This window comes from Hipposideros armiger, unplaced genomic scaffold (genome assembly GCF_001890085.2).
Source record: "Hipposideros armiger isolate ML-2016 unplaced genomic scaffold, ASM189008v1 scaffold_736, whole genome shotgun sequence".
NCBI classification, from domain to species: domain Eukaryota; kingdom Metazoa; phylum Chordata; class Mammalia; order Chiroptera; family Hipposideridae; genus Hipposideros; species Hipposideros armiger.
This window is the reverse complement of record NW_017732086.1, coordinates 729,151-748,962: the sequence shown is the minus strand read 5'-3', so window position 1 is coordinate 748,962 and position 19,812 is coordinate 729,151. Positions and strand designations below refer to the sequence as shown.

The following is a 19,812-nucleotide window of genomic DNA, read 5'->3' as shown; positions in this document are numbered from 1 at the left end:
GCCTGGCGGAGCGCGCCGGTGCCGCGACCGCAGACAAAGGCGCTGCCGGCGCCTGGCCGCCGCGCTCTCGGGCTCTGCCGTAGGTAAGTGGCTCCCCCGTCGCTTTCTTTCTTCTCCCGGCTGCCTGCCCCCCTCGGAGTTCAACCGGCGCCGGAGAAGCCGGGGAGAGGGAAGAAATGATACTTCCCGTCGGTCTGCACCTTCCACCTCAGCCTAAAAAAATAACCTTCAAAACAAGAAACCGAGCAGATACCCCACGAGCGAGTTTCGGAGCGGCGGGATGCGTCCTGCGGGCCCGCCCTGGCCGCCCCCCGGGACCCCCTGCTCCTCGGACCGCGCGCGGGTGTTGTCCCCGGGTGGGCGGTTCGCAGGGCAAGGCTGCCGCTGGACTCCCGGGGGAAGTGTTTAGTGGAGATTATAGGAACCGGGTGCCGCGAGGGGACCCCCCCCCACCTCCGGGGACTGTTCAGCGCGTTTTGGGGAGTCGAGGGGCGGTTCGCACTGCGAGTTCAGGTTTGGATCTCGGTGGTGGGGTCTCCGCCGTCCTCCCCTCCAGCCTCCTTCCCGTCTCGTTCAAGGGTTAATGCGGGGCCCTCCGCGCCCCACCCGACGGAGGCGCCCACTCTGCCCCTCCGCGGACCCGGGGCGGGGGCCCGCGAGAGTGGGGCGCGAGGGAAGCCCCGCGGCTTTCCCCAGCTGGGTAATCCCTAGCCCGAAGCTGCTGGGGGAGGGCGGGCGGCCACCGGCAAAGCGTAGGGTTTGACATCACTGCTCGGTCCGGACCGGCTCGCCCAGCCTCTGCCAGGGCTGATCGCCACCTGGCAAGCCTTCGGAAGCCCGCCGGCGTTGGCTTTTGTTCTGCCCGCAACTCTCCGGAATCTGAGGAGAAGCCAGGGTGGGCGGTTGCCCCGGGAGGGGACCGTGGCGCGGGGGCTCCCAGGTGCGGCCCCGAAGTGACAATTGGAGGCGGCGGCCGTTTCCCGCCCCTGGGTGGGGAATGGATCGCGATAGCTAATCAATGCCCGGGAGCACGCGGTGGGTCCGCGGCTCGGGAAAGAGCGCGGTGTCCGCACCGCGGCCGCGCGCTGTCACGCGCCTCTCCAGCCCTGTAGAAAGCGCTCGCTACCTGGAGATGCGCATTTCCATTCATGGATCTGTGCCTGGGCTTTGATTAATGTTGCCCCTGCCCGGGTTCTCTCAGGAGTGAGTGTCTGCTACTATTTGATTTAATAGTCATTTACAGGGGGCCTCCTATATGCAAGGCAGCAGTCCTACGACCACCTTCATTTAAAAGATATTTATCCAGCACCTACTATGTGCAAAGGAGATGTGTTACACTTTTCAACTTAAGAGATATTTATTGAGTACTTACTATGTTCAAGGTAGCTTTGCTGTTACCTTATTTTAATAGATATTGACTGAGCACCTACAGAGTACAAGTTTTTTGTTTTTGTTTTTAAGATTTTTATTGGGGAATTGGGGGAGGGAAACAGACAAGTTGCTATCCTTTTTGTTCTTCAGTCTAGTTGTGGAGAACGTTGCTTCACTGGCCCAAGTTGGCACCATCATTGCGATCTTCCCGGTGGAGGCAGATCACTCCCCTGCTGCTGGCCACTTATGCTGGCTGCTGGCCACACATGGTAGCCCATGGCAACCCACTGCAGCAGGGGCTGCAGCCTACACTGTCTCAGCTCCAGGCAGCTGTTGTTCACTGTCTTAGCTGTAGAGGGCAGTGTCACTGGCCCTCATGTGGGATCCAAACTGGGGCTCTCTGGCATCCCAAGCCAGTTCTTAACCAGCGCGCCACTCTGCCGGCCCTGGTTTTTTTTCTTTGCTGAAGGGTTGCCCGGTGCACTTTGGGAGGGGGGCATAGGGAGACAAGGGTGAGAGAATACATCTTTGGACCCTCGAGTCTTCAATTCCTTTAGTAACCTGCATTTTAACCTTTCTGGACTGCTTGTGTGGCATAGGAAGAGCTTCTATCCTATGGCTGGAGGGTTTGTCTGAGGGGAGCAGGGTAGAATAATGGAAAGGCCTACCCGGAGACCTTTTTCCAATTCAGTTTCCTTACATTGATAAAGAAAGGCAGTTCCTTTGTGCAAAGCACTGTGCTAGTTATTGCAGGGAATCAAAGGTTAATAAGGTAAAGCCCTGCCATTCAAAGGGATGGAGAATCTGTGGTGGGGACAGAAAGATAGGCAAAGGATAATCAACAAAATCAGGAGCAGAGAGGAGAAGCATGAGGATAAAGCCAGTGTGGACCTTCCAGCCCCTAGCCCCAACCAAGCCCCAAACTGGTGACAGCGGTTGGGGTGAGAGTATCTTTAAAATCTCATCATTGAGGTGACAGGGGACCTAGAGGCACAATCAAATGGTCTGAGGGTCCTTCTTGCCAAGAGAGTTGATGGCTCTATTACTCTGATCATCTTGAGGTCCTGAGACACATTGACGTGTCCAGATTGGCAAGAAAACTGTGGGTCCTTAGTCTATTGGCAAATATTTGAACACTTATACAATGTGTGTGTGTATGTGTGTGTGTGTGTGTGTGTGTACATAACTATATATATATATATAGTTACATAACTATATATATATAGTTATATATATATATATATATATATATATATATATATATATATATATATATATATATAGTCTAAGACATGGTCTTTGTCCTAAAGGACCTAACAGATTCTTGAGATAAACACGTAAAATGACTGTGTAGCATACATGAAAAGCCAGGAGCAAACTCCTCCTAGAATTTAATGTCAGGAAAAAAAAAATCTGTCTTCATGGAATTGTGGCTTTCCTTTTATCAGAGTTCAAGAACTTGCTATATGCTTAGTGTGTTTATCTTTTTACTTTGGCCTCCAGCAATTCCTGGTAATTGCTTTTCCTAGCTTCTTGGTACAATGATCTTTTTCTTCTGAAATTATTTCTGATCTCCTATTTATTTATTTATTTTTAAGATTTTATTGGGGAATTGGGGGATGGGAACAGCGCTGGGGAATTGGGGGAAGGGGAACAGACAAGTTGCTGTTGTTTTCTTCAGTCTAGTTGTGGAGGACGTTGCTTCACTGGCCCATGTTGGCACCATCATTGCGCTCTTCCCGGGCGAGGCACATCAGTCGCCGGCTTCTGGCAGGGGCTGCAGCCTACGCCGTCGCCGGCGACTCACGGCAGCCCAGCTCCAGGTTGCGCTGTTGTTCAGCATCTTAGCTGTAGAGGGCAGTGTCGCTGGCCCTCATATATGGGATCCGAACCAGGGCCCTCTGGCGTCCCAAGCCAGCTCTTAACCAACGCGTTACTCGGCCGGCCCTGATCTTCCTTTTAAATTCTTGTAAAACTACATGATATTATTTTTTAAGAACTTGAAAGCCCCCATCAAATCTCTTCTGGAAATAGGTCCATTATGACAGATACATAGGACATATGGTAGGCACTAGATGAATGACTTGGAGAACCTTATAAGAAGAGGGAGGAAAAGCCAGCGGAGGCCAAAATCAGGAATGTACAGAGAAAACAAACTGGGTTTGTAAGATGGAATAGGATTCAGATCGGCAAAGAAGATGAACAAAGACTTCTCTCCCGAATCAAAGGACATGTCATAAGCAAAGGTGTGAAGGAAGAAACAAAACATGTTTGGAGTGCTTCAATTGGAATCGTTTCCTTTCATTCAACAAAGAGGCCCTGCCTGAGCATTGTACTGTGTGTCCATGACTTTGCTAGGGGTGTGTGTGTGTGTGTGCGCCTGTCAGTCTGGCAGGGGCTTCATTGGCACAGCTTCGAGTTCACTGTGATCCCCCTGCTGGTGAGGGCCCTCGGCTCCTGTCCCCGCTGCGATGATCCCGCTGCATCCTACCATTCTTTCAAGCATTCTTGGAGTTTTTTTCACCTGAGCTGAACTTGATTGTAATCTTCTTGAAGGACAAGAATGTGACTTTTTTTTTTTTCTCTGCTTCCTTCCCTCCCTGCAGGCTCTCCCTAGCCTGTGGAATAGGTGATATTTATTTCAAAACCCTGTATTGCCCATTTCTTCATCCTTCCCCTACCTCACTGGGGCCTTGAAACTTTTCCTCTTCACCACTTTCAGTTGCTCAGAGCCTTGATTCACTGTATAAAACTCAGGGGAAAAACAATCTGTCTTCAGTCACTTCCCCTTGAATATAAATGTAGGTCACTGTTCTCTTTGGGGGGCGGGGGTCTTTGCATTTTAGGCCTCGTTATAGAATGAAAGGATTTCAAGCACAGACAAGTGGGTGTTGGAGGTATTTGGGGAGGCAAAGTGCCTTTCCTGGGGCTCTTGAAATTATGCTACCACCTCCTCATGTAGCTGCTGTTGGCAAGGGTCCTTGCAGTCCTATGAACCCTCAAAGTCTGGAGCCTTCATTGCTTTTTAACATGGCGTGGTGGTTGAGGTGAGAGAACAGCTCGGTATGAGCTACCTGTTAACCTGGCCTTCTACTCTTTAAAGGTTAGTCGTTTTCCTGACGGAATCTTAGCTTCTTTACCTACACGTGCCCATTATTTTAAGGCAAGGATTCTCAACAGGGGCACCGTTGATGTTGTGGGCTGGCTAATTCTTTGTCATGGGGGGACTGTCCTGTGCATTGTAGAATGTCGAGTAGCATCCCACACCCCCTCCCTAAGTTGTGACAACCAAAACTGCCTCCAGTCATTGCCAGTTGTTCCTCAGGGGAGCAAAAATCACCGCTGATTGAGAACCACTGTTCTCAGGGACATTGGTTATTATATATTAGGCAATACTATAACTATTCCCACTTTCCTGGGAGAGGTCTTATTTAATATATCTTGCTTGTTTTTTTAAATAAAGGTGACTTAGTAAATGTGTAATTAACATTGTAGAACTTTTCATATGAATAATTTCATAAATCAGAATAAACGTCCTTTTTTTAAGCCACATATTCTAATCTGGTCATCATAGTAAGTCAATCTTTTGCGGAAAAAAGAAAAAAAAAAACACCCTCAGATTCTTCCCCTAGCATGTGGCTGATTTATATACCAGAAGTGTGCGTAACAGAACTATTGTATTATTGGCAACCACCATTGCGTACAGGGTCAGCCCAGTCTGCTGCTTGGTCAGTGGCTGGGGGGCAGCAGTGCGTGAGGGAAGTGGCGGGGAGAGGATCCAGTCCTGGTGGGACAGGACGCTATGTAACTGAGGGGTCCTCTTTAAGAAGACGACAAAATGACCAGGCCTGGAAGGGTCCTGTGCCAAAGAGGGGCTCCGAGGTTTCAGTTTCATTAGCTTCAAGTAAAGCTGCCTCTCGAAAAGGTTTTGAAGAGTGATGGGACAGCTGTGGCTGCAGGAATAGGAAAGTAGGGACTTGCTTCTGCCTGGACTGGCGAGCGCTTAGAGAAGCTGCTCAACGACTCAAATAGAGAGCATGGATCAAAATAGAATTGTTAAATACAGGGGGAACCTGTCCTCCTGCGAATGTCTGCCATGAAAAGGAAGAACTTCCGAATCTTCAGCAACTCCAGGTTAATGTCACAGCACCAGCAGCATCTTTGTAGAATGGAACAAGGGACAAGGTTAGTTCAAGTTTTACAGGGGGACCCGTGAGTTCCGTTAGTGGATATAAGTAACTTACTTAGCACTACAGGTGAGGTTGGCCCTGTGCCCAAGTTATTGCTTCAGAAAGTGAATGAAAAGTCTTTTTTCAGGTCACTATAGTGGTATTTGAAAAGTTCCCAGTAAGAGTTATTGATTCACACTTCTGTTTTGGAAAGCCCAAGCCTGGGATGAGATGTTTCCTTGCATTGAAATAGGCCAGATAGGAAATACCTTTTGTGGATAGGAGTGGGCAAGTAATTCAAGTACTTAAACACTTAGCATAATCAAACTTTAAAAAAAAACCAAAAAACTTCTATTTATCAGACTTTTCATTCTTTCGGTTTTTTTCCTTAAGCTAAATTGGCCTATCTTCAATGAAGAAGAGAAAGTGCTATGATGCTTGCTTTAGTATCTAAATGTGCCCGGCTATAGGTGAAACTGATCTGTCAGTATGTAGACGTCACAAAAATAAAAGACTCTCTATAGAAAGATTTGTGTAGGCAGGATTTAAAAAAATAAAATAAAGCTAGTTTTCCATTTGTGTTTAAACCGATTTGATTTTTATAAAAGAGTTAAGATCTGTTTGGAGATTTTGGGTCAAAGTCACAGAAATGAGACCTCCAAGGGACCTTGGGAATCAGTGAGCAGCTTTCCTCGTCCCATTGTAGAAATGGGGAAACTGAGGCTGAGAGACGGTAGCTGGCTTGCCCAGGTTACACAAATGTCAGTGCCAAGACTGGATTTTTTGAGTCAAGAGTTTGTCCTAGTCCCTTGAACACTCCATGCCGCTTGGGGCACCTTTCCATCTTCCTAGCTGCCAGAGCATTTGGGTTGGAGGGGGTTCCAGGCAGGAAAAGGGTTTGATAATGTGTCTCATTTCCAGGTCATCTAAACCTGATAGAACTAACGAATTCAAACTGATTCCATCTATACCAGAGGTGTGTGTGTGTGTGTGCACGCATAGTACTGGAAAGAACCATGGGAAAACTGAAACAGTTGGACTAGTAGAATGAGATTATTTACATATAACTTCCCGTGTACGGCATGGTGACTGTAGGTAATAATATTATACTGTACATTTGAAAGTTGCTAAGAAAGTAGATCTCAAACTTGCTCATCTCAAGGAAAAAAAATTGTAACTATGTGTGGTGGTGGATGTTAAATAGGCTTATGCTGGGGATCATTTTGCAATATATACAAATATTGACTTGTTACGTTGTACACCTGAAACTAATATAATGTTGTGTGTCAAGTATAGCTCAATAAAAAAATTGAAAAATTTAAAAAAACCTTTTTTTAATATTCTTTTATATTATCTTGATAGTAAATAATTAGAATGAAAACATTTGTTTCCCTATCTGGGAAAGTAATACATATTCATTAGCGAAAGTAAAAAGAATTTAAAAATCCTATCTGTGATTGACTGACCCAATCATAATTTGCTACGTTTATTTTTAGTGTTTTTCTCTCTGCTCATTTTAAAACACAACTTAGATCATACCATATTAATTTTTATCTTGCCTTTTCCAGTTAATATTACAACAAACAATTTTCATGTTATTACAAACTCTTTATAAGCATTTTTAATGTCTATGTAATTCAGTACTTTGGAAGCCTGTTAACTTGTGCCAATATTCTGCTATTAGGGGACATTGTTTCTTCCTAATGTCTCCTTGCTGTGTCATTATGATGAGCAACTTTGTGTCCATACTTTTTCTATAATTCTAATAAGTTTTCTTAATATACATTCCCAAATAGTGAAATTACTCACCCAAGGGTGGAATTCACCATGTTAACAAATTGCTTCCCAAGTTGGAAATAATTTCACCAAATCATTCATAGCATAGGTTATTTTATTTTAATTTTTTAATTATTTTTTATTGTGAAATACACATTTTTTAGAATTAGTTTCAGCTGTACAACACAGTGCAATAATTATACTTTTTACCCCTCGACGTGACAACCCCCCTCCCCCAATCCGCCGCCCCACTCCCCCCCAATATCATACATATCTATTACAATTCCCTTGACTCCGCTCCCACACTATACTCCACGTAGGGTATTTTATTTTTAAACAATTATTTGTTTGATAATGTGAAAAATAAGTTATTGTTGCTTTCATTTGCATTTTGGTTATCAGTATGGCTAAACACTTTTCTATAGGATTGTTACCTGCTTATATTTTTAATTAATTACCTATTTTTCTTTTTTAAAGATTTTATTGAGGAATTGGGATAGGGGAACAGTGTTGGGGAATTGGGGAAGGGGACCAGCCAAGTTGTTGTTCTTCAATCTTCATTGTGGAGGGCGCCAGTCGCCATTTGGCTGCCTGTGGGCAGCTTGTGGCCTCTAAGCTCAAGATGTGTTCAATCTTAGTTGTGGGTAGTCATAACCACCATCCTACATGGGAGTCCAATCAGCAGCCTTGTTGTTAAGAGTGCACACCCTATCCACCCGGGTTCAGCCTTAGTTGCGGGTGGGCGTAGCCCATCACTGAACAGGCAATCTTGTTGTTACAATAGCTGAGCCATCCTACCACCCTGTTGGCAGCTCAGCGACAGCTCAGCTTAGCACAGCGTCGCTGGCCCATGTGGAAATCAAACCGGCAGCCCTGTTGCTAAGAGCTCATGCTCTTAAGCCAATTCTTAACCAACTGAGTCACTTGGCCAGCCCCCTATTTTTCTATCTGGGTTTAGTGTTTTCAGAAAATTGATCTGCCTGTAGAACCCCCCTACCCCTTTTTTAAAGGAAAAACAATAAACCTGTTCTCATGGATATTTTATAAAGAGTTCCATCCAACCCTAATGTTTCAGAATTTCAACACTTCAGATGCTATGTTTCAGGCTAAACTTTTTTATTCATGGTAGTGGAACTGCCTGTTCTACTTGCTGAGGCAAGTTTAGATGGATAGGGAGCACTCTTCCGTTGGGATCAGCCAACATACAGTGAGCACTTAGTGCTTTACAGCTTATGAAGTGGGTACTGTTTTGCTTTGTCCGTTTACAATTGAGGACAGTGATGTACAGAAAGGTAGAATAACCATAGTCACATAAACTTTTTAAAGGGTTCTGATCACCAATTCCGATATGTGGGTTTTCCCCCCCATACAGCCAAGCAATTCTCAGACACCAGCTGGGTGTCCTACAATTCCGATACTATTTACCCAGAGATAGCATCAGATTCCACAGGTAAAAGGCTCAGTTCCACAAGACTGTCCTGTACTTCAGATGCCCAGGTTGTCACCTGTGATTCTGATCGACCTGCTATAAATCACAGGTTCTTACAGCCCCCGCTCTGGGTTTGATTAATTTGCTAGAACTGCTCACAGAACACAGGAAACCCATTTACTTACTAGGTCACCTTCTTTTTTTTTTTTTAAGATTTTTATTGGGGAATTGGGGAAGGGGAACAGACAAGTTGCTGTGCTTTTGTTCTTCAGTCTAGTTGTGGAGGACGTTGCTTCACTGGCCCAAGTTGGCACCATCATTGCGCTCTTCCCGGGTGATGCAGATCAGTCGCTGGCTTCTGGATGGCCGTTCTCGCTGGCTGCTGGCCGCTCACGCTGGCTGCTGGCTACGCATGGTAGCCCATGGCAACCCACTGCAGCAGGGGCTGCAGCCTACACTGTCGCAGGCGACTCACCGCAGCCTAGCTCCAGGTTGAGCTGTTGTTCAGCATCTTAGCTGTAGAGGGCAGTGTCACTGGCCCTCATATGTGGGATCCGAACCAGGGCCCTCTGGCATCCCAAGCCAGCTCTTAACCAACGCGCCACTCGGCCAGCCCTAGGTCACCTTTTTATTGCAAAGGATAGTAGAGGATACAAATCACGGCCAGATGAAGAGATACTGAGTCTTGAACAAAGGGGCTTCTGTCCCCGTGGAGTTTGGGGCTTGACATGTGGAAGTGTTCTTGTTCCCCAACCTGGAAGGTCTCTGCACCCCCTCCTTTTGGGTTTTTGGGTAGGCATCATCACATAGGCATGATTAATTAACTCATTGGCCATTGACAATTGATTTTTAACCTCCGGTCCCTCTCCCCTCCCTGGAAATCAGGGTGGGGTTGAAAGTTCCATCCCCTTTCATATTTGGTTTCTCTGGCAACCAGCCCCCCATCCTTAGAAGCTTTCCAAAAGTCACCTTCATTAATATAAACCCAGTTGTGATGGAGTGAAGCCTGTTTTAAATAATAAGACACCCATTTTACCTTCTTGGCTGTGAAGTGATTTCAGGAACTAAGGACAAGAGACTAAATATTTTGACAAAAGATAGCCCCATTGCTTTTATCCCTCAGGAAATTCCAGGGATTTCAGGAGCTATGAGCCAGGAGCCAAACCGAGGAGGTGGATGAAGACCAAATGCATATGAAAAATACATTTTGTTCACCTGAATGGCCAAATACATATTTCTTATCATACATTTTACAATTTTTAACCACTGTTATACTACCTCAGGACCTTCACTAAAGTGATCTGCTTCATTTGTGTAGTTGGTCTTTGAGGGAGGGCTTAGAAATATTAGCAGCTTCCTCCTAACTCGACTGCCCATTTCTGGGAGAACTTTGTGGTGAAAGGTAATTTTCCTATCTTAAACTTCCTCACTGTATCTTCTTTTTCTCTTACCCTCTCCTCTGGATTTTCCATCTCCTAGCTACATTCTGATAGTTTCTTCAGATCTGTCTTCTAAGTCACACTGTGTCTCTTTAGTTGTATCTAATCTGCAGTTAAATTCATCTGTTTATTCTTAATTTCAGTTGCAGAATTTCTAGTTCTTTTTCAAATATTTAATGTTGCTTTATGTAGTTTCTGGGTTCTTGTTTTGAAATTTTTAAGCCCAACTTTTATCTTCTGGCGCATAATAAGTATCGTTTTACATTTTGTGTCTGGTAATTTTTCCATCTGGAGTAATTATGTGTCTATTCTGTTGTTTGTTCTTATTCTCATGCTGGTTCATATTTATGTTGTCATATCTCCTTGTATGCCTAGTTATCTTTGAATGTGTGCTAGATATTGCTTTGAAAAAATATTTGCATAAATACCATGTCTGATCAATTTTAAGATATACATTTTTTCAAATTTTAATCTCTGAAATTCAGATACGGTTTACAATTGCTGGAGATTAATACATTTATAGTTGGTGTCATTTCACCCTTTTCACTGGCACTTAAAATAATAATGCATCATATAATTAGTGATTTTTAAGATTGATAAAATGCAATAATTTGAGGCTTTGAATGATGATAAAAAATGAAAAGATTTCTAGAGAGGATTTTAAATAGCTTCTGTAGGTAGTTTGGGGTATAGCAATCCTGGCTCAGTTTGGGGGTTTGACATGAAGCCAGGCTAATTTATTTTTTGTTTTCTTTTACTCCTAGGGCCTGAGTCGTTGGGGTCCCAACCATAAGTGTGAAGTGGTTTACCAGGTTTTAACTCCAGGGATGCCAAGGCCCTCTGACCCTGTGAGGCTGCCAAGAGTGTAGCTCAACTTCCTCTTTTGGATTGACAGTCCCCCCCAAGTGGGTAAAAGTGGCCCCTAATATCCAGGCCCACTTCTGTGAATCTCCTGTGTCGACGAAAAACGTCCAGCCTAAGAGAAGGCTTATAAGAGTTTATTTGAGCCAAACTGACAACAATTGCCGGGAAGGGATCTCAACAGATTGAGAAAATACTCTGGAAAATGGCAGTTTTGAAACTTATTTTATACATTAGAATCAAAGGAGGAGGGTTACATGAAATCTACTGGTGATAGATTAAGGGGGTGGGAGAAAGCAAAGGGAGAAAATCTCTGGGATTGGATAAAAGTAACTTGGAGAGTACAGGATAGTTAATGGTTCACTCTTTACAGCACATAGATATGGTAATCAGGGAACAAGAATAATAATGATGGATTCTGTAGTTTCCTGCTGTGGTCCTGGGAAAAGTATTACTGACATTCCAAGGATGTTAATCCTAGGTGCAAAAAGACAATACACAGGTTCACTTAAGGTAAAGATTGACCTTTGTCAAGGGCCAAGGATGTGACCAGCCTTCATGACCCACTTTTTGTTAGAAATTTTTATGTTTATGCCATCCATTGTGGTTATTTTCAGTCTCCTGAGTTTGTCAGGTTTAACCTGTGGCCCCTTTTCCATCCACACCCTCCCTCAGATCTTAAGCCTGAAGTCCCTCCCTATCTTGTTAGTTCTTTGGTGCTTTTAGGAAGAATTTAAAAAAAAAAATTTCATCCAGGCATCCTTGTTGTATTTATTGGGAAGTCTGGTTTGAATTACCCAGTTCACTGGAAGGAGGCAGAAATAAGTCTGATTTATCTCAGAGACAAACAGGAGAAGAGCATGAAACACCAGCTGCTCTTTGTCTGCCTAAGACTAGAGAACTTTCTCCATCCACTCGCAATATGGCATCCTGGTCACAGCTGGAAGGCAAAGGTTGGGATGAACAAATTCTCATAAACTGAACACAGCTAAATATAGATATATCTCCTTCCATAGAAGGGACTAATTCCTTAGGCTTTTCCTAATAAGGCAGGTGATCTTGCAGGAATGGCATGAGAAGCCTCATCGGTCATCAGTATCCATTTGGTGTCTTCCTTTTCATCCATACCATCCTGCCGAAAGGCAGGAATTGAGGACCAAGGGACAGGATGAGGTTAGGAAGATGCTTTTTATGCCAGCAAATGTTCAGAAGTAAAACAAATAGGCTGTACTTTAGCAAGGTAAGGTTTCTTCCATTCAGTGTGGTCCCCACCATATCCATATAGAAAGCAAAATTTCTCACAGCCAAGGCTAGCTCTGTGGAGGCAGAACTATCGTGTCCAGGCTCAGGAGTCAAGGTGGCCTTTCGAGTGGACTCTTCTTGAATCTAATGTTTCGAAAGAAGCTTTTGGATCTTTTTCTTTAGAAGGCACATGCTTATCCATGTATTTTCAGGATCAGTAGCCACATGTATGTTCCTCTACTTTGCTCCAACTCTCTGACCTTTCAGGTGTGTAGCCCCTGGATAAAGTGAAGGAAGGTATGGGCAGCAGGGATCGGGTGGTCTGGACCCACTGGAAAGGGCTTGTTTGGGGGGACCTCCCCACCAACTTTTTAGAGACTGCCTCATATCATGGAGCTTTTGGTGTATTCCACGATGATTTATCCAGCTTGTTTTTATTTTAATTTTACAATATTTCACACATAGGAAAGACTATATATACCTTAGTCCACCTATTGCTAGTAGAAATCCTCCAGTTAGGTTTTGATAACTGTCCTGAAAGGAACAAATCTGTCCTTCCACTCCCAGGTGGTTCTAGATTATGACTGATCCCTTTGGAAGAAATGATAAGTAATTAATTTTGAAGAAGCAAATTTTCTATTCTCCCCGAAAATGTACCCTTCCGTGAGTATTTTTGGAGGCAAAATTACTAGAAAGCCCCACCAACCACAAGAATTTATGGACCATGTTGTCTGAAAACTCTCCAGCCTGAAACAAATGAATTCCGCCCCATGATTCACTTTAGGTATAAGGCAGATTTCTTTATCAGTGACTTAGGCTCTTCAGCTGATTTTTCTAAAGAGGTGTAGTTATTTTGGGATCAAGGCCATTTTTATATCTCTATTGTGAAATTTTCCATTCATTTGAAGTTTTTTTTTTTTCCAGCCCTTTTGAGACCCTTTTGTCTGCTAATAAGCAATAATACACTGCGACTTCAGTAACATGTGTACGTGAGAGTCACAGGGAGTCCAAAGTTAGATGAGCAAGTTCCTGTACTTGCCATAGAGACCAGGGTATTGCCTTCAGGATGTGGTGGTCATGGTATTTTTTACCAAGTATGCAGAACTTTTTAGAGGACTGATAACAGTAAAGGATTGTACCTCTTTCAACAGAAAGAAAAGGGATGGAGAAGTTCAGAAATCTGAAATGATTGTATTTGTAAGAGGAGACTAGGAAGGTAACTGCAGTCAAGCACTAAGAGGAGGTGAGAAGTATATCACAATGGAGTAACTACAATGAACTACTTTGAGCTTTCCAGGTGGGAGGATGGAAAATGAAAAAATTTTTACCAACTAGAGTTCCAATACCTGCTGTATAGGACTCAAAGAGGGTTTTAGCCACCCACCCGTCTGCTATGTAATAAAGCCAGTGAAATCTGTAGCATTAGAAACATACAGAGTAAGGAGAAAGATCGTTTTTTTTACACTGTGCGTGAGAATATTCTGGTAAATAGTTCTGGGCATGTTGTGATGTAAATAACTTGGTTTTTCTATACCATTTTTTTGAGCTGAACGGAGACTAAAGACAAATAAGAAACTTAGGTCCTTATTAATTTTGTAGGGTCTCTGGATGAAGGATGATGTGGCGCTTGAGTTCAGCTTGAAAATGCTCTTAGCTTATTAAAGTATTTGAGTTAAAAGGTTAAATCTTTCCAAATTTTTGTGCATGCTTTCATTCTTCAAAAGTTATTCCGTGAATGTGTTAATCCTGAAAACCCCCCTTTTTTATGAGCAGTCTTTGAAAATGAACCTGAAATGCATTTATGGAACAAGAGGCAGTAAAAAATCCTTTGGTTTCTCCCTTCAATTTATTCAGAAGCAGATCCTCAGAACCAAAGATCTATCAGCCCTTTAACAGCTGACTTTCCTCGTATTTAACCAACAAACAATACAGTGTTTTGCTCCACATTTCTGAATTCAGGATTTGGCTTCCGTAATATATTAAATAACCTTCTTGTCTTCTCTTCCACCTTACCTATTGGTAAGAAATAATAAGAGCATTATTATTTAATTATCACCCCTAAAAGCAATGTCAAATTTCAGTAATCCAAAACTATATTGCCTTAAACTGAGATTATTTGAAATAAGACCTTTCCAGTAATGGATACCTAGAAAAGAAGGTAGATAGCTGTAGAAATAGGAGCATATACATACCGTATACAGTTATGCCTGTGGGGTAATCATAAGCTTTTTTCTGGAAGGACACATAAGACATTTTTAGTAGTGGTAAAGTAAGAAGTGGCTGGTTATTGAGGTAAGGAAAAGGATTTTTATTTTATGTCTTTCTACACTACTTCATTTAAAAAATAAGCACATATTTTTCTTTAGTATGTAAATAAGGGGAAAGAGGAAGAAGATGGAAAAAAAAAGACGCCACTGCGTATGAGATCCTGCAGCTCTGAATTTAACCTCTGGACGCCTTTCTCAGTGGAAATTCTGGTTTTTATAAGTCATCAGATCAAAATCTATAGGAACACATGTTTAGCATACATTATGTATGTCCTCCATGGTTTTATGTAACTTACTTTATGCAGCGTTTTATAACGGCCTCTCATGCTAGTGTCTTCTTTGAGCCTCCCGGCACTGTCCAGTATGTTGGGTCAGTATTAGATGATTGCTATTTTATGGGGGCAGGGAGGGGAAACTTAAGCTTGGGAAAGGTGGGTGGCTTATCTGAGATGACATAGCCACTAGCTAGCTACCTGGGAAGTCCAGAACTAGAACCCAAGTTTGATTCCAAGTTCAGTGTTCTTTTAACCCTGATAGAAAGAACTTAACTATTTATTCTGAACATTCTTTTTTAAATACTGCAAGATGCCTCCTCTCTGGTTTCATGGCCATAGCATCTATTTCATTCGGTCTCAAACCATGGTTCACTATGTATAATTGTTTTCCTCATTAATTTTATCAGCATAGGCTGCCGCTCTTTTTGTAACCTTACTGTGTCTAGTATATCCTGGTGCATATATTAGTTATTTAATCTTCGTCTTATGAAATTGGATACTCAAGTGAATTTCTCCCAAATAATTATCAATTTTTAGGAAAACAAACTAATAAACTTAGCTATTTCCACAAGACTAATGTCATTGTCCACAGAAGAATTAGAACCACATGATTTCTGAGCTGGAAGAAAACCATCTTTGCGAGTAGTTATTCTCCTGTTTTATAAATGAGGAACGTGAAGATCAAATAACTTGCTCAAGATCACACAGGGAATTAGAGTTGACATGATGCACAAAGCCCACCTCTCTTCCAGCCCAGCCCTCCTCCCGCTGCAATAATCATTACAGAGGATAATTCTCTTGGTTATCAGGCATTTAGATGAATGGTCAATGCTGGCAAAAACTAGGACACCCTGAATTAAAACTCCAACTGTGAAGAGGTAATCTTAAACAGAAGAAGAGGTATTGAGCTTATTTTTCCAAGTTTTGGGTTTTTTAAATTTAATTTTTATTTTATTTTATTTACTTTTTTCTTTTTTCCCCCAAGTTTTTTTTTTTAACTTAAAGGAATAAACCACTTTATTTTAAAAATTCATATATGCTACAAATGAAAACTGTCCATTTACTAAGCAACCACAGTTCCAATCATACAAAACATTAAAACACTTGTTCATACTTTTAGAGCAAAACTGCCTATTCTGTTGCACTGTTTGTACGATGGTGACATGTAAGTGCCACTGTCATAGTTCTTCAAGGCTTGCTCAAGAAACAAGTTTCTGATCCATAGAAGTAGATCACGCAGGTTAACGCAGAAATCAGCTGAAGTTTCAATCAGTTGTTACACTTAATGTCCTCTCCCTCCTCTGAAGCGCCCACCTCTACCTCCTCCTCTCGCACTTCTAAAGCCACCGCCTCTACCACTTCTGTCAACTCCTCTTCTGCCTCCGCCTCGACCGCCCCTGCCACCGTCTCTTGAAGGTCCCTTCTCTCCTGGAGGTCGAGGTAAAAACCTCTGCAGTGGCAGCATCTTATATGGGTCTATATAAAACTTATGCAGTTTTTTAAAGGAAGATGCCTTCATGTTTTCTGACAATTTAACTGAAAAATAAAAATCTCTAAGTTGTCCAAATATTTCATCCACTTTTCCAATTTGCTCTTTGTTTTCTAAATAAACTGGAGCATTGGAATAAGGCACCTTATTTTCATCTGTGGTACATTTACAAACTATGTCATCACAGGGATGCAGGAACTCTCCTAATAAAACTACATGTTCTGGAGGTCCTAGGTCTTGGCCCTTGTTAAATCCTCCTTTGCCGCCTCCACCTCGGAAGTGATTGTTGCTGCCGCCGCCGCGATTAAAGCCGCCACCTCCACCACCTCGAAGAAAGCCTCCACGACCTCCGTCTAGAAAAGACATGCTTGCTTCTACTGGCACCACGTACACCTCTCCCCCCAAGTTTTAATGAATAGATTTTGCAGGTGTCCCTCTTTTAAAAGCAAACTTGCTATATAAACATCAGCATTTCCACAAAAGGATTCACAGCAGGAATCCTTTAGATGAGAAATAGCCCAACCATGTGCTTTTGTTATAGAGTAAAATCACCCTCACTTGTTGGGCAAATCAAGGTGCACAGCCTCAAACTAGTGAAATGAATGAATAGCATTTTCTCTCTTAACCTGCTGGTCTTAAAATGCGAGCCATGTCTGGCATAGTGAAGTAGCCCGCTGTCCCCCTCTTCATCAGGGAGTGGCGAGCCCTCCAATTTCTAAACTCACTCCTGGGCACCTAAGTGCCCAAAAGTCATTTCCAGTTTTCAGACGTGCTGAGAAGGGAGCTGGAAAGATATTTTTGTCTGAAGCCACCTAAAGGAGCAACAGAAGAAACTTCAAAGAGGGAGACGGCTCCCAAAGCATGGGGACTGGGGGAGTCTTGGATAGCTAGTGAGGAGGCAGAATGCAGTTTCATGAAATCTGTACCCTTTGAGCCAACCCCTGTTGGATCATACAGTCCTAGAAGGCACTAGCTAAACTATGCGTGGTTTGTAAAGGACATTGTGATAACGGATGTCTCTACGAATTTAATTGGGTTTAATAACTATGTAAGGTAGGGGCTGTAGGACGGTTACAGTAAAAGAGCAGAAGACAGGCCCTGCTCTCCTGGAGCATGGCGTCTGTGCTATACTTTGCAAACTTGTCCACATGTCTAGGGATGCTCAGAAAAACACTGATGTCTGCCCAGCTGACCACTGCAGAGCTTACGATCTGATTGGTCTAGTGTATGGCCAGAGCTTTGGAATTTTTAGAGATGATTCTAAAGTGCAGATGAGTTTGGAAATCAGTGGTCTGTGGAATGGTTCTCAACTTTGGCTGTATTAGAATCACCTGGAGACTATGTATATATGCATATATGCATGTATGTATATATACATATATATATATGTATGCATGTGTATAGATATATGTGTATATGCATGTATGCACGTATGCATATGTGGTGCACACATGGATACATATGCATGCATGCATGTGTTATACACATATGTACAATTCCAGACTACAGCCCTAGAAACTGATTTATGTCATTTGGGGTGGAGTCCAGACATCAATATTATTTAAAACCATGGTTATCCAAATTGGCTGCACATTGGAATCATTTAGAGAGTTGAAAAAATACTGGGGCCTAGGTCCCACTCCAGAAATTCTGGTTTAATGAGCTTGGAGTCTGGTCTGAGCATCAGAATTTTTTCAAAGTTCATGTGGTTCTAGTATGCAGCCAAGGTGGCAATCCATCGGGTCAGTGAGCGAAATCTGCTTATCTTGTGCATAATAGGAGCTCGATAAAAATGATTAAATATGAAATGAGAGCTATACGGAAGGGTTTATAGAAAATGTCAGTGCTAAAAAGTTGTACACTTCTGGTTCTTTGGTCATTTCCATAGGCCTGAATATATTATGCTGTGATTTGGGGTGGGGTGGGCTGCAAAACCTAATGAATTCAGCTCATGACCATTGCCTTGTTCTGTTGTCTCTACCTGCGGTATGAGTGGTAGGTCTGCCTGCCACACTTCTGGCGTGTCCAACATTGTTCTTTGGAGAAAAATAACGAGAAACTGGCTTCTATAAGATGGAGTTTGGCCCGAGGTGAACTCTGCCCAGTGCAGCAAGCCTCTGCGAGAGCCCGCCCACTGCCCAGGGTTAGTGAGAACTCTTTGGAGCACGGAGCACACCACACGTGTTGCCTAGTTTCCTTTGTTCCCTAGGTGATTCTTGTTTATTCCAGGGGTACGGGGAGGGGGGAGTATTTCCGCATCTGGTCCCAGTGAGCGCAGCTGCTTTCAGCCATGGGAGAGGCTCCACCAGCCTGGAAAAGGGGAAATTGCCAGGCAGAGAGTTCACTGCAGCTGCTTACTGAGCAGAATCTGAACTGCTTCTAATGGTCTTTGAAGGCTCGAGGGCACTGGTTCTCAGAACTGAGAGTGCATCATAATTCCCTGCAGGAATGTTAAACTACAGCTTGCTGAGGCAGTCCCCAGAGTTTCTCATTCAGCAGGACTTGGTGGGGCCCAGGAATGTGCATGTCTTACATCTGCCTGGGTGATGTTAACGGAGATGGCCCCAGGACTGTCCTCTGGGAGCCACTGCTCAAGGAGGAAGGATGCAGCTGGCACCTGTGTTGTTTGAGAAAGGACATCTGATTGCTACAAATCTGCCTAATGGTCACAACACCAGGAATTGAAATGACATCCCAGTCAACTGTTAGATTCATAAATTAATTGATTTTTAAAAAATTACACAACACCTACTGCGTACTAGGTGTTGTGCAAGCTTTGTAGCTGTAAGGAAGAAGATGCAGTTACTCACTAAGCAGCTAGTCTGGGGGTGGATGGGTGATGGACCAGTAGAGGGACAGCCACAGTACCTGTCCCTTATGCTCTGTAGAGGGAGCGTGGAGGGCTTCCAGGGGACACACAGGAGGGAGTGGGGCTCAGAGGAGGTTTCCAGGAGCAGGTGATGCCAGGGAAGAATCTTGGCGTATGAGTAGGGTTTTGCCAGGTGAAGAAGGTGGGCAGGTCCACCCAGGAACAGCATGGGCAAAGGCGATAGACAACGTGAGCAAGACTGGCATGGGGAGCCACACGTGGTTTAGGGTGACTGGGGTAAAGAGTTTGATGGGACAAGGAGCTTAGTCCTGGGGGCCTGTCATTCCCGATCTGAAAACAAGGAAAGGAAAGTCGTGGAAGGGTTTTAGGCAGGTGAGTAACATGATCAGATTTGCCTGCAATTTAAAAAACACACTGGAGGACTGTGTGCCTGCAGGAGACACAGGAGACTGTCACTAGAGTCCCCCTGGGAAGTGATGAGGCCACGGGAGGACATGACCTTTATATTTATATCATCTTATCCTTGCATCGCTCTGTTTCTAATCAGTGTTCCAAACTTTTCAAAACCATTTCCAGTGGGTACATTAACTGGCTCTTGGAGCACCTACTGTGTGTGCTTTTATATATATATATATATATATATATATATATATATATATATATA

At 43.4% G+C, this 19,812-nt stretch overlaps 1 protein-coding gene and 1 pseudogene across 10 annotated transcripts in view; one reads left to right on the top strand and one right to left on the bottom strand.

Moving 5' to 3' along the window:
• MAPK4 (mitogen-activated protein kinase 4) overlaps positions 1 to 19,812 on the top strand; it is a 143,544-nt gene that overhangs the window by 437 nt on the left and 123,295 nt on the right. For 5 of the 10 annotated variants that reach the window (XM_019627585.1, XM_019627581.1, XM_019627589.1 and 2 more), the window contains exon 1: positions 6 to 83. The exons of 3 other annotated variants lie outside the window; for them this stretch is intronic. The gene's annotated coding sequence lies outside the window, so the exon portion shown is untranslated. Of the gene's footprint in view, positions 1 to 3; positions 84 to 19,812 lie in introns of those variants that run through there. 2 more of the 10 variants (XM_019627583.1, XM_019627586.1) reach the window with 2 other exon arrangements.
• LOC109373585 (H/ACA ribonucleoprotein complex subunit 1 pseudogene) lies at positions 16,112 to 16,684 on the bottom strand (annotated as a pseudogene).